Genomic DNA, 9,603 nt, shown 5'->3' on the forward strand with positions numbered 1-9,603 from the left:
CCATATGTAGAACACTCCACCCAACAACAGCAAAACACACATTACTCTTGAGTGCATGTGGATCATTCTCTAGACTAGACCACAGTTTAGGCCACTAAATACATCTCATAGAATTTAAAATTATTTAAATTAAATCAAAGACAATGGAATAAAACTAGGAATCAATAAAAGAGAGAGAAATGGAAAGGTAAAAAATATGTGGAAATTAAACAACCAGTAGGTCAAAGAAGAAATCACAAGGGAGGTTAATAAATATCTTGAAATGAATGAAATCAAAAGAAAACACATCAAAATTTATTGAATGAAACAACAGCAGTGCTCAAAGGGAAATTTGTATCTATGAATGTGTGCATTACAAAGTAAGAGATCTTAAATTAGGAACCTAACTTCACATCTGGAGGAACTAGAAAAATAGAGAAGTGCAAACTAAACCTAAAATTAGTAGAAAGAAAGAAATAATAAAGATTTGAGCAGACAAAAATGAAATGGACAATAAAAACAAGTGAGGGAATCAATGAAACCAAAAGTTGCTTCTATGAAAAGAATAATAAAATTGGAAAATTTTCTTTAGGCTGAGAAAAAAAAAGGATACAAGTTGAAAATACCTAAAATACAGAATGAAAGGAGGGAGTACTATTCATCTTGCAGAAATGAAAAAAAAATAATTATAAGACAATATTTTTATACAAACTAAATTATCTAGAAGAAATGGAAAATTCCTAGAAACTTGTAACTTATTTAAACTGACACAAACCAATATAGAAGAGCTGAAAAGACTTAGGACAAGTATGGAGATTCATTCCTCACTGGAAAGAAAAGTCAAGGGCCAGGTTGCTTCACTGGTGAATTCTACAAATCTTTCAGAGGAAGAATAACATGAATTCTTTGCATATTTATCAAAAAATAAGATAAGGGAACTTTCCTAAATCTATAAGACCAATATTACCATAATCCAAAGCCAGATAAGGATATGACAGGATAAGGACCTCTTTCTCTTAAGAACATTGATGCAAAAAATTCTCAATAAAATACTAGCAAATCAGTACAATTGTATATTAAAGGAAATGAATACCAAGACCAAGTCTTATTTATCCCAATGGGGAAGTCAAATCTAGAAATGCAATCATTGTAATACAAACAATAACAGAATGAAGAATAAACACCACATGGTCACTCCAATGAATGCAGAAAAGACAGACAAAATCCAACACAATGTAATGATTTAAGAAATCCTCAATATGGTGAAGGAGGTATATAAAAAAAATCATGACTACCATTGCACTTAATTGTTAAAGACTGAAAGCCTTCCTCCTGAATTAAGGTACAATACAAGGATGGAAATTTTAACCTCTGCTATTCAGCACTGTACTGGATATCCTTGCCAGAGCAATTTGGCAAAAAAGCAAAATGTATTTAAGTTAGAAAGGGAAAAGTTTCACTTTCTCAATTTAGAGATTATATGATCCTTTATATAGAAAATTCAAAAGCATGCACAAAAATACTTGTAGACAAATAAGTTCAGCAAAATTGCAAGTTACAATATTAACATGTAAAAATCAGTTGTACTTTTATATACCAGCAAATAATATATTGAAATGAATTATTTTTAAAAATTCCATTCATAGTAGCTTCTAAAAGAATAGTATATCTACCAATAAATTCAACTGAAGAGATGAAGAAGTTTACATTGTATAATAGAAGCAAAAGAAACTCTGCTGAAAGAAATTAAAGAAGATCTGAGTAAATGTTGGCATCCTGCGTTAAAGGATTAGAAAATCTACTTTTATTAAAATGTCAGTACTGGGGGAGCAGATGTAGCTCAGTGGATGACCACCTGCCTCCCATGTACAAGGTCCTAAAAAATGTGAATACTACCTAAATCAATCTACAGATTCGATGAAATGCTTATCAAAATTCCAGCATCATTTTTTTGCATAGGTGGTTTCATAGAGATAACACCTAAAGGAAAGCCTGAGAAACAAAAGAAAAAATAGATAACATAGACTTCATTTACAATTTAAAGCTTTTGCTCATCAAAAGATAATATCAAGAAATCGAAAAGACAATCTACAAAATGGCAGAAAATACTTGGAAACCATATAGCTGGTAAAGTTTAAGCACCAAAATATATAAAGAATTCCTACATTTAAACAACTCCTGCCTTCACTGAATCCCATCAGTTTTGATATCAGTCATCTCAAGATATTTACTAATTTCCCTTGCAATTTCATCTTTGACCCAGATTGTTTAAAAGTGTGTTCTTTAATCTCCATATATTTGTGGATTTTCAAGTTTGCTACCTATTTTTAATATTCAGCTTTATTCCATTATGATCAATGAAAGTGATTTGTATAATTACAATATTTTAAATTTATTGAAACATTATTTTTGACCCAAGATGGTCTCTCCTGGAAAAAGATCCATGAGCACTTGAGATGAATATATGTCCTGCTGTTTGTCATTCAATGTTCTGTTTATATCTTTTAGGCCTAGTTCATTTATCATATTATTCAAGATCTCTGACTTGTTATTCATCCTCTGTCTAGATGTTTTATCCTATGATGAGAGTGTTGTATTGAAAACTCCAACTTCTATTATACAGACATCTAATACTTCCTTCATTTTTGCCAGTGTTTGCCTCATGTATTTTTAGACAACCTATTTTCCCACAGAAATAATAAAGATCATAAAAAGATACTATGAACACCTGCATGCGAACAAATTAGACACCTGAGGTAAAATGTACAACTTCCTGGAAACACACAAACTACCTACAGTGACTTGAGACAAAACAGAAGACCTCTACAAACCATTCACAAGTAATGAGATTGAATCGGTCACCAAAAACATCACAACAAAAGAAAGGCCCAGTACCAGATGACTTCACAGGAGAAGTTTATTAATTATTTCAAGAAAAATTGATTCCAATCCTGCATAAACTCTTCAAAACAATTGAAAGAAGGAAACACTACCTAGCACATACTGTGAAGCCATCACTCTAATACAAAAATTGGATATAGTATAAGAAGATAAAAATACAGACCAATCTCTCTTGTGAATATAGATAAAAAATCCGCAACAAAATACCTGCAAATTGAATCCAGCAGCACATTAAAAAAATTATAAACCATGATCAAGTCAGTTTTATCCCACGTATGCACAGTTGGTTCATCACAGGAAAATCAATCAATGCAACATGCCACATTAGCAAAGTGAAGGTGAAAATTCAAATGATCATCTCTGTTGATGCAGAAAATGCATCAGTACCTACCTTTTATAATCTGAAAAGAAAATTGAATAACAATGGATTTTTAGTTGGAATACTCAGAGTACTGTTGGGATTATCCATTATCTGAAAAGAACAAATACACAATTCAAATCAGAGCTTATGTGGCAGCTCTAGTCTATTTGATAAAACCTCAAGTTGGATAGTGTATGTGTTCTACCCTTCTTAGAGAAAGTTCAAATCACTCATTGTCCTGGACTCGATCATATCAGCCTTGTAATAATAATGAAGATAATCATAATAATAACTATAACAACAACAGAAATTGTAATAAAGATTGTGACTTTATCAGTAATCATAAAGTTGTTAATTATGGCATAATTGTTTTAAATAATTATAAGAAATAAAGTTTGTTTATATTATTCTCAACATACTTTAAACTATAGCAAATAGAAATAAAATTCATAGTAACATAGTGAAATTTAAACTAAGTTGTATATTTATGTGATATGATTACATGACATTTAGGGCAAATAAAATATTATTTAAAATGTCCTTAAATATACAAAAGCATACTCTAAAAAATGTAAATGACTCCTAAATGATATTTCACATTACAGATAGGACAAAAACAGCTTAATGAATGCCAGCTCAAAAATATTTATAAGTTGATTGGATTCTCAATCTGAAGTGCAGTTAAATATGTGAGAAACTGAAAAATTCTCATTCTAAAACAAATATGGAAACATAATGGCCAACATATTTGATCACTTATCTTTGGAAGGAAGTTCATTACCTCAACATATATTATTAATACCAAGTACTTAATAAATAATGCAATATGATGCTGATACAGGAATAAATATATCGAAAAATAGGAATATATATTCAAGGTAATTTACACTTTAATCCAAGAGCTGTGATGAAGCAAAAGAGAAGTAGATTAACAAGAAACCTGGAAACCCAGAGGGTTATTTTCTGCTTAAATGGTAGATTTCAGATAGATTAAAAGCTTAAATTTGAAATATAAAACAGTAGAGCTAACAGAAAAAAACAAAAACAAAAAGAAAATGATATATCGTTGAAAATTTAAGGTGTTTAAACCCACCCTAAACAGCATATAAAACTACAATATAGAGGTGAAAGAATTCCTTGATATTAGTATTAAAGTTACCTATTCGAAGAAGGACCTGTGGGCAAAGTTAATAGATGAAAGGAGCAATAGGAGATGGTTTCCCAGCTCCAAAATCACAAGGGATAAATACGTACTATTAAATGTTGACAGAAACATTCTCAAATCAAAGGATATGTTTAAAAACACAATAAAGATATACCAAAAATTTTTTTTAATATTCAAAAGATAATTCCAAAATGATTATCAATTATGAGAAGCTCAAACGAACTGTCAATCATTCATAAAAATTCAGGCAAAATAGCATAAAGCTTTAACAGGATGACAATGGCAACAATTGAAAAGTGGGGTTTTTCAGTCTTTTAGCAAGGATATGGACAAAGCATAATGTTCATGCTATATTGAAAAATGTCATTTAATAAACAGGGATTTGGAAGCTTAGTTATTCATAGATTTGGGGATTAGACAAATAATACATGGTGGGTGCTGTGGGAGCAATGCAGTTTTAAGACCAGCAAAAATATTAGTTTTACTTAAGCAACTTTCATTGATCATTTGAGTTAAAAAATAAATAAATAAATAAAACAAAACCCAACAACGAAGAGAATGAGATTGATTTAACAACAAAATTTATTAGAATTAGTGAAGCACATATATACACAGATACCATATTCAATTTGAATTAAACCAGTTCAAATGCAATGTTCTGGGCAATGTTGAATCCCTCCCTCCCATCAATCAGAATCTAGAAATAAAGACCTGCTAGACTTCAGTCTTTTTAAAAAGAATTTGTGAGTGTGTGTGCAGATCAGAATTTCAAGTGTGGTAATCAATGGGCCAGTTTATAACAAAGCTGATGTCAGTTTTCCCATTGCATTGTTATGAGATCAGCTATGGGCACCTGTATCTCCAAGGAATTGGAGTGTCTAAGGACTCCAGAATTGTTGCCAACACATACACTATTTGGCATCCTTTTGTCTGTTCCACCAGAAATATGTTTTCTAAGTCTGTGTTCTCAGATTGTGAAACTTCTGCTCCTGATGGCTTTGAGTGCCTAAAGACGTAACTGTTGTCTTCAATAACTTTGGAAGGTAAATTCATAAAATGCATACTTATGTGTTTTTTGTTTGAGGAGTGAGCATGTCTCAAGATGATAGTCTTCACTTTCATTGTCCCAAGGGCTTTCCTCATCTACAGGGTCAAAATCTGAGGTGTCCATGAGATAGCTGATATTGGGAATGAAGGGAGCTGTTTCCAACTGCCACTGGAGAAGCCAATGGAACCAAAGAATGGGGGAACCTTGAGGTCATCAGCCTGTTTCTCCCCAGCAGGTCTTTGGTGTCACAACAGTTTGGTGATGAGGTCCCTGGCCTCAGAACTCAGATTGACCTAGGCTGGAATGCGGAGTTGATCACCTTCAGTTGAGTTTCTGTGGGAGTAGGTGCCAAAAAGGGGTGCTGTCCCATGAGCATTTCAAAGAGAATCATTCCAACACTCCACCATTTGCACAGTTGAGTGCATCCTTTGTGGCAAACTTCCAGAGCCATATAATTTGGATTCCCAACCAGGGAACGTGCCAGATACCTCTGATGCTGCTTTCTCGCTCTCTGCTCCAGAGTCTTCAGCCTGTCCTCACACCAACAATTGGTCATGTCATCTCAGAGGTAGCTGGGCTCCATACTGAGCTCTCTGATGTAGTTCCCTTTCTGGGTATACTTGGAATTGTGAGTCCACCTGAATCAAGTGCAAAGGTCAAAATTGGTCAGTTTGAGGTGGCCACCAGACCTATCAAAACATTGAACAGCTTGATGTCCCAGTGGATGAAGCCCATCTTCTGGATGCTCTCAGCCAGTGTCAGCACTGCTGTGTAGAAGAAGGTCAAGGACTTGGGGAAGAGCTCCATATAGATCAGCAGGCTCATCATGTCACCCCCCAGGATGTAGTTCATCACAAAGTACAAGCTGTCTGTTTCTTGGAAGGAGTACCCATTAGTTGTCCACTTCTGCCAAGATATCCCTTTCAGCCTTGACATAGGGCAACTGATTCCTGTTCAGCATGTCCTTCTTCATCAGGTTTTTTGTGGCATACAGAGCATGGGTCTCGAACTTACAAGCCAAGCAAACTTCTCCAAAGACATAGGGAAGGGTCTGGATTTGCTTTTTATCTTTCTCAGCTTTCTCCCCTTTGGTGGCCTTCTGACTCCTGTTGTTCCTCTTGGCAGGTTCATTGGGGCCCCTTTGAAGACCCTCCTTTACTCCCATGCACAACTTGGTGATGTCCTACTACTTCGATTTTCTCTGAAGCAGCAAATGCTTATAGTAAGGTGGGGTTGGGCACTGCAACTCTACATCTAGCTGGTAAGCACTAGAGCCCCCCATGGACAAAAGGTGCTCCTCCTTGAAGTCCAAACCTTGCACTGCTGGAGTGGGTACAGGAATCCAGGCTGAATGGGAGGGCCCCACAGCTGTTTGGGGCTCCAGTCTCATCATGCTCACACTCTTGACCAGATGCAGGATGTGAGTGCAGGTCACTGCAGTGATGGTGTTGGGGGAGGGCAAGGAGGACTCCATTTTGCTGTAGGCTCCTGACCTCATGAGCAAAGCCATTGGCTGCTGGTGGCCATTGAAAGAGTTGGTCCTGCTGGGCTCTGGATCATCAGGCCTGAAGGGCAAGGACTGGCAAGGGGCATGTCAAGTCCCAGCTTTTGAAGCGAGTCTCTGTGGGAGACCGTAGAGGACTGCCAGGCCTGGGAGGGGGAGCTGCTTACCTCATATAAGTCCAGGTTCAGGCTGCTTCAGGCCTAGGTGAGGAGGCTTTGTGGGGGGGCTGTCACTGGCAAACCCCTGACCCTGAGAGCCCATCCCCTGCATCTGGTGAGAGGCAGAGCTGGCCTGTTTGTGGTGGGTATACTGCATGTACAGGGCCCCTGCTGCACCCACCCGGCTGTACCGTGTGGCAGGCAGTCCAATGGCTACCAGGGTCATTGGCTAGGTGGTCAGCATACCCACCTGCCTCTGGCTGCAGCTTGCTCTGGAAGGAGGGGCTATGTAGTAGCTCATCGGCTCCCCAGGCATGAGCAGATGTGGCAGCCATAATGGGGGCCACTGGAACCTTGGAGATCTTGGAGCCAGAGGGCTTGGCTCCCATAACTGGCCACAGGGTAACTCATCATGGCTGCTCCATGCCTGCAGCACACCCTTTGGGCTGATGCTGATGGCCACTGGGCAGGGGAGGAGGGCCAAGCCCAGACAGCAGCTGTCCAGCCAGGGCCAAGAGCAGGGGCAGGTACCCAGAGAACAGGTAGTCCATGTACTGGGGTGCACCTCCTCCAGCACAGCCATGCCGTCTACTCTGAAGCTGGGTCTGTCATAGGCTGCCCCATTCAGCTGATGATAGAAGGGGAAGAAATTGCCAGTCTCTTCAAAATGTAGCCAGCGAGTCACACTGGCCAGCACAATGCCCTTTCCTGGGGAGGTCTGCCTCACAACCCACAAAATCTGCTGATTTCTCTGGTCTAAATAGCCCATCTTGCTGATGCACTCCAGGGCAGCATGCATGTTCCTGTTGCTTGTCTGCTTGAAGGCTCAGACGGCTATCTCCACCTCACATCCTGCATTCATCAGTTCCTGCAGCATCTGTCAGTTTATTTTGCAGCTGTGGGTGTGCCTGACCCATTAGCAAAAAGCTGCAGAGAATATCTGATTTCCTTCAGAGCTTTCTGATAAGGTCCAAACTTTGGGTTAGCTCTCAGCTGCTGCTGCCTGGCAGCATTCTTGCCCCTCAGGACCTTGGTGTCCAGGGAAGCATCATTTTTTGGTCCCACAGGTGACCCCTGCACTGAAGACTTGGATAGCTGCTTATGGCAGGAAACGACTTTGGCCTCATTGTTAGTACAGTTTCTTTTTACCATGACTACAATCTTCTTAAAGTGTTTTAGTAACAATTAAAAAAAACAACAACAAATTTATACAGCAAGTTAGTTGTAAATGTATTTTCAAAACAATTTTCTTTTGAAAATCTTCTTTCCTTCAATTTCCATAATTTCTAGGGAGAATTTTCCAGGGTCTTCATTTTTAAAAAATTTATTTGTTTATTTATTTCTCTCCCCTTCCCCCTCCACCCCAGTTGTCTGTTCTCTGGGTCTTTGTGTTGCATCTTCTTTTGTTCGCTTCTGTTGTTGTCAGTGTCATGGGAATCTGTTTCTTTTTGTTGCGTCATCTCTCTGTGTGTGTGGCACCATTCCTGGGCAGGCTGCACTTTCTTTCGTGCTGGGCGGCTCTCCTTATGGGGTACACTCCTTGCTCATGGGGCTCTCCTATGCGGGGACACCCCTGCATGGCAGGGCACTCCTTGTGCATATCAGCACTGCACATGGGCCAGATCCACATGGGTCAAGGAGGCCCAGGGTTTGAACCATGGACCTCCCATGTGGTAGACAGATGCCCTAACCACTGGGCCAAGTCCGCTACTCAGGGTCTTCATTTTTTTTTTTAATTCATTTTTTAAAAATATTACATTCAAAAAATATGAGGTCCCATTCAACCCCACCACCCCCACCCCACCACTCCCCCCACAGCAACACTCTCTCCCATCATCATGACACATCCATTGCATTTGGTAAGTATATCTCTTGGCATTGCTGCACCTCATGGTCAATGGTCCACATCATAGCCCATACTCTCCCACATTCCATCCAGTGGGCCCTGGGAGGATCTACAATGTCCAGTAATTGTCCCTGAAGCACCACCCAGGACAACTCCAAGTCCCAAAAACACCTCCACATCTCATCTCTTCCTCCCATTCCCTGTGCCCAGCAGCCACCATGGCCACTTTTCCCACACCAATGCCACATTTCCTCTGTGGACATTGGATCGGTTGTGTCCATTGCACATCTATGTCAAGAGGAGGCTTAGATTCCACACGGATACTGGATGCAATCCTCCTGCTTTCAGTTGTAGGCTCTCTAGGCTCCATGGTGTGGTGGTTGACATTCTTCAACTCCATGTTAGCTGAGTGGGGCAAGTCCAATAAATCAGAGTGTAGGAGTTGAAGTCTGTTGAGGCTCAAGGCCTGGCTATCATATTGTCAGTCCAGAGATTCAAATCCCCTAGATATATCTTAAACCCCAGCACCAACTACAATTCCAGTAAAGTAGCATGAAAGTCTTGTGAAAAGAGATCCCATCTGTGACACCAGCTCCAAAGAAGGGCCAACTGACATGGCAATGAACCCCATCTGCCATGAC

At 39.1% G+C, this 9,603-nt stretch overlaps 1 pseudogene; it reads right to left on the reverse strand.

Annotated features, from left to right (window-relative positions):
• Window positions 1-5,249: 5,249 nt before the first annotated feature.
• On the reverse strand, window positions 5,250-8,268 carry LOC101416923 (serine/threonine-protein kinase LATS2 pseudogene; annotated as a pseudogene).
• Between the last annotated feature and the right edge of the window lie 1,335 nt (window positions 8,269-9,603).

This window comes from Dasypus novemcinctus, chromosome 29, assembly GCF_030445035.2.
Source record: "Dasypus novemcinctus isolate mDasNov1 chromosome 29, mDasNov1.1.hap2, whole genome shotgun sequence".
Taxonomy (NCBI): domain Eukaryota; kingdom Metazoa; phylum Chordata; class Mammalia; order Cingulata; family Dasypodidae; genus Dasypus; species Dasypus novemcinctus.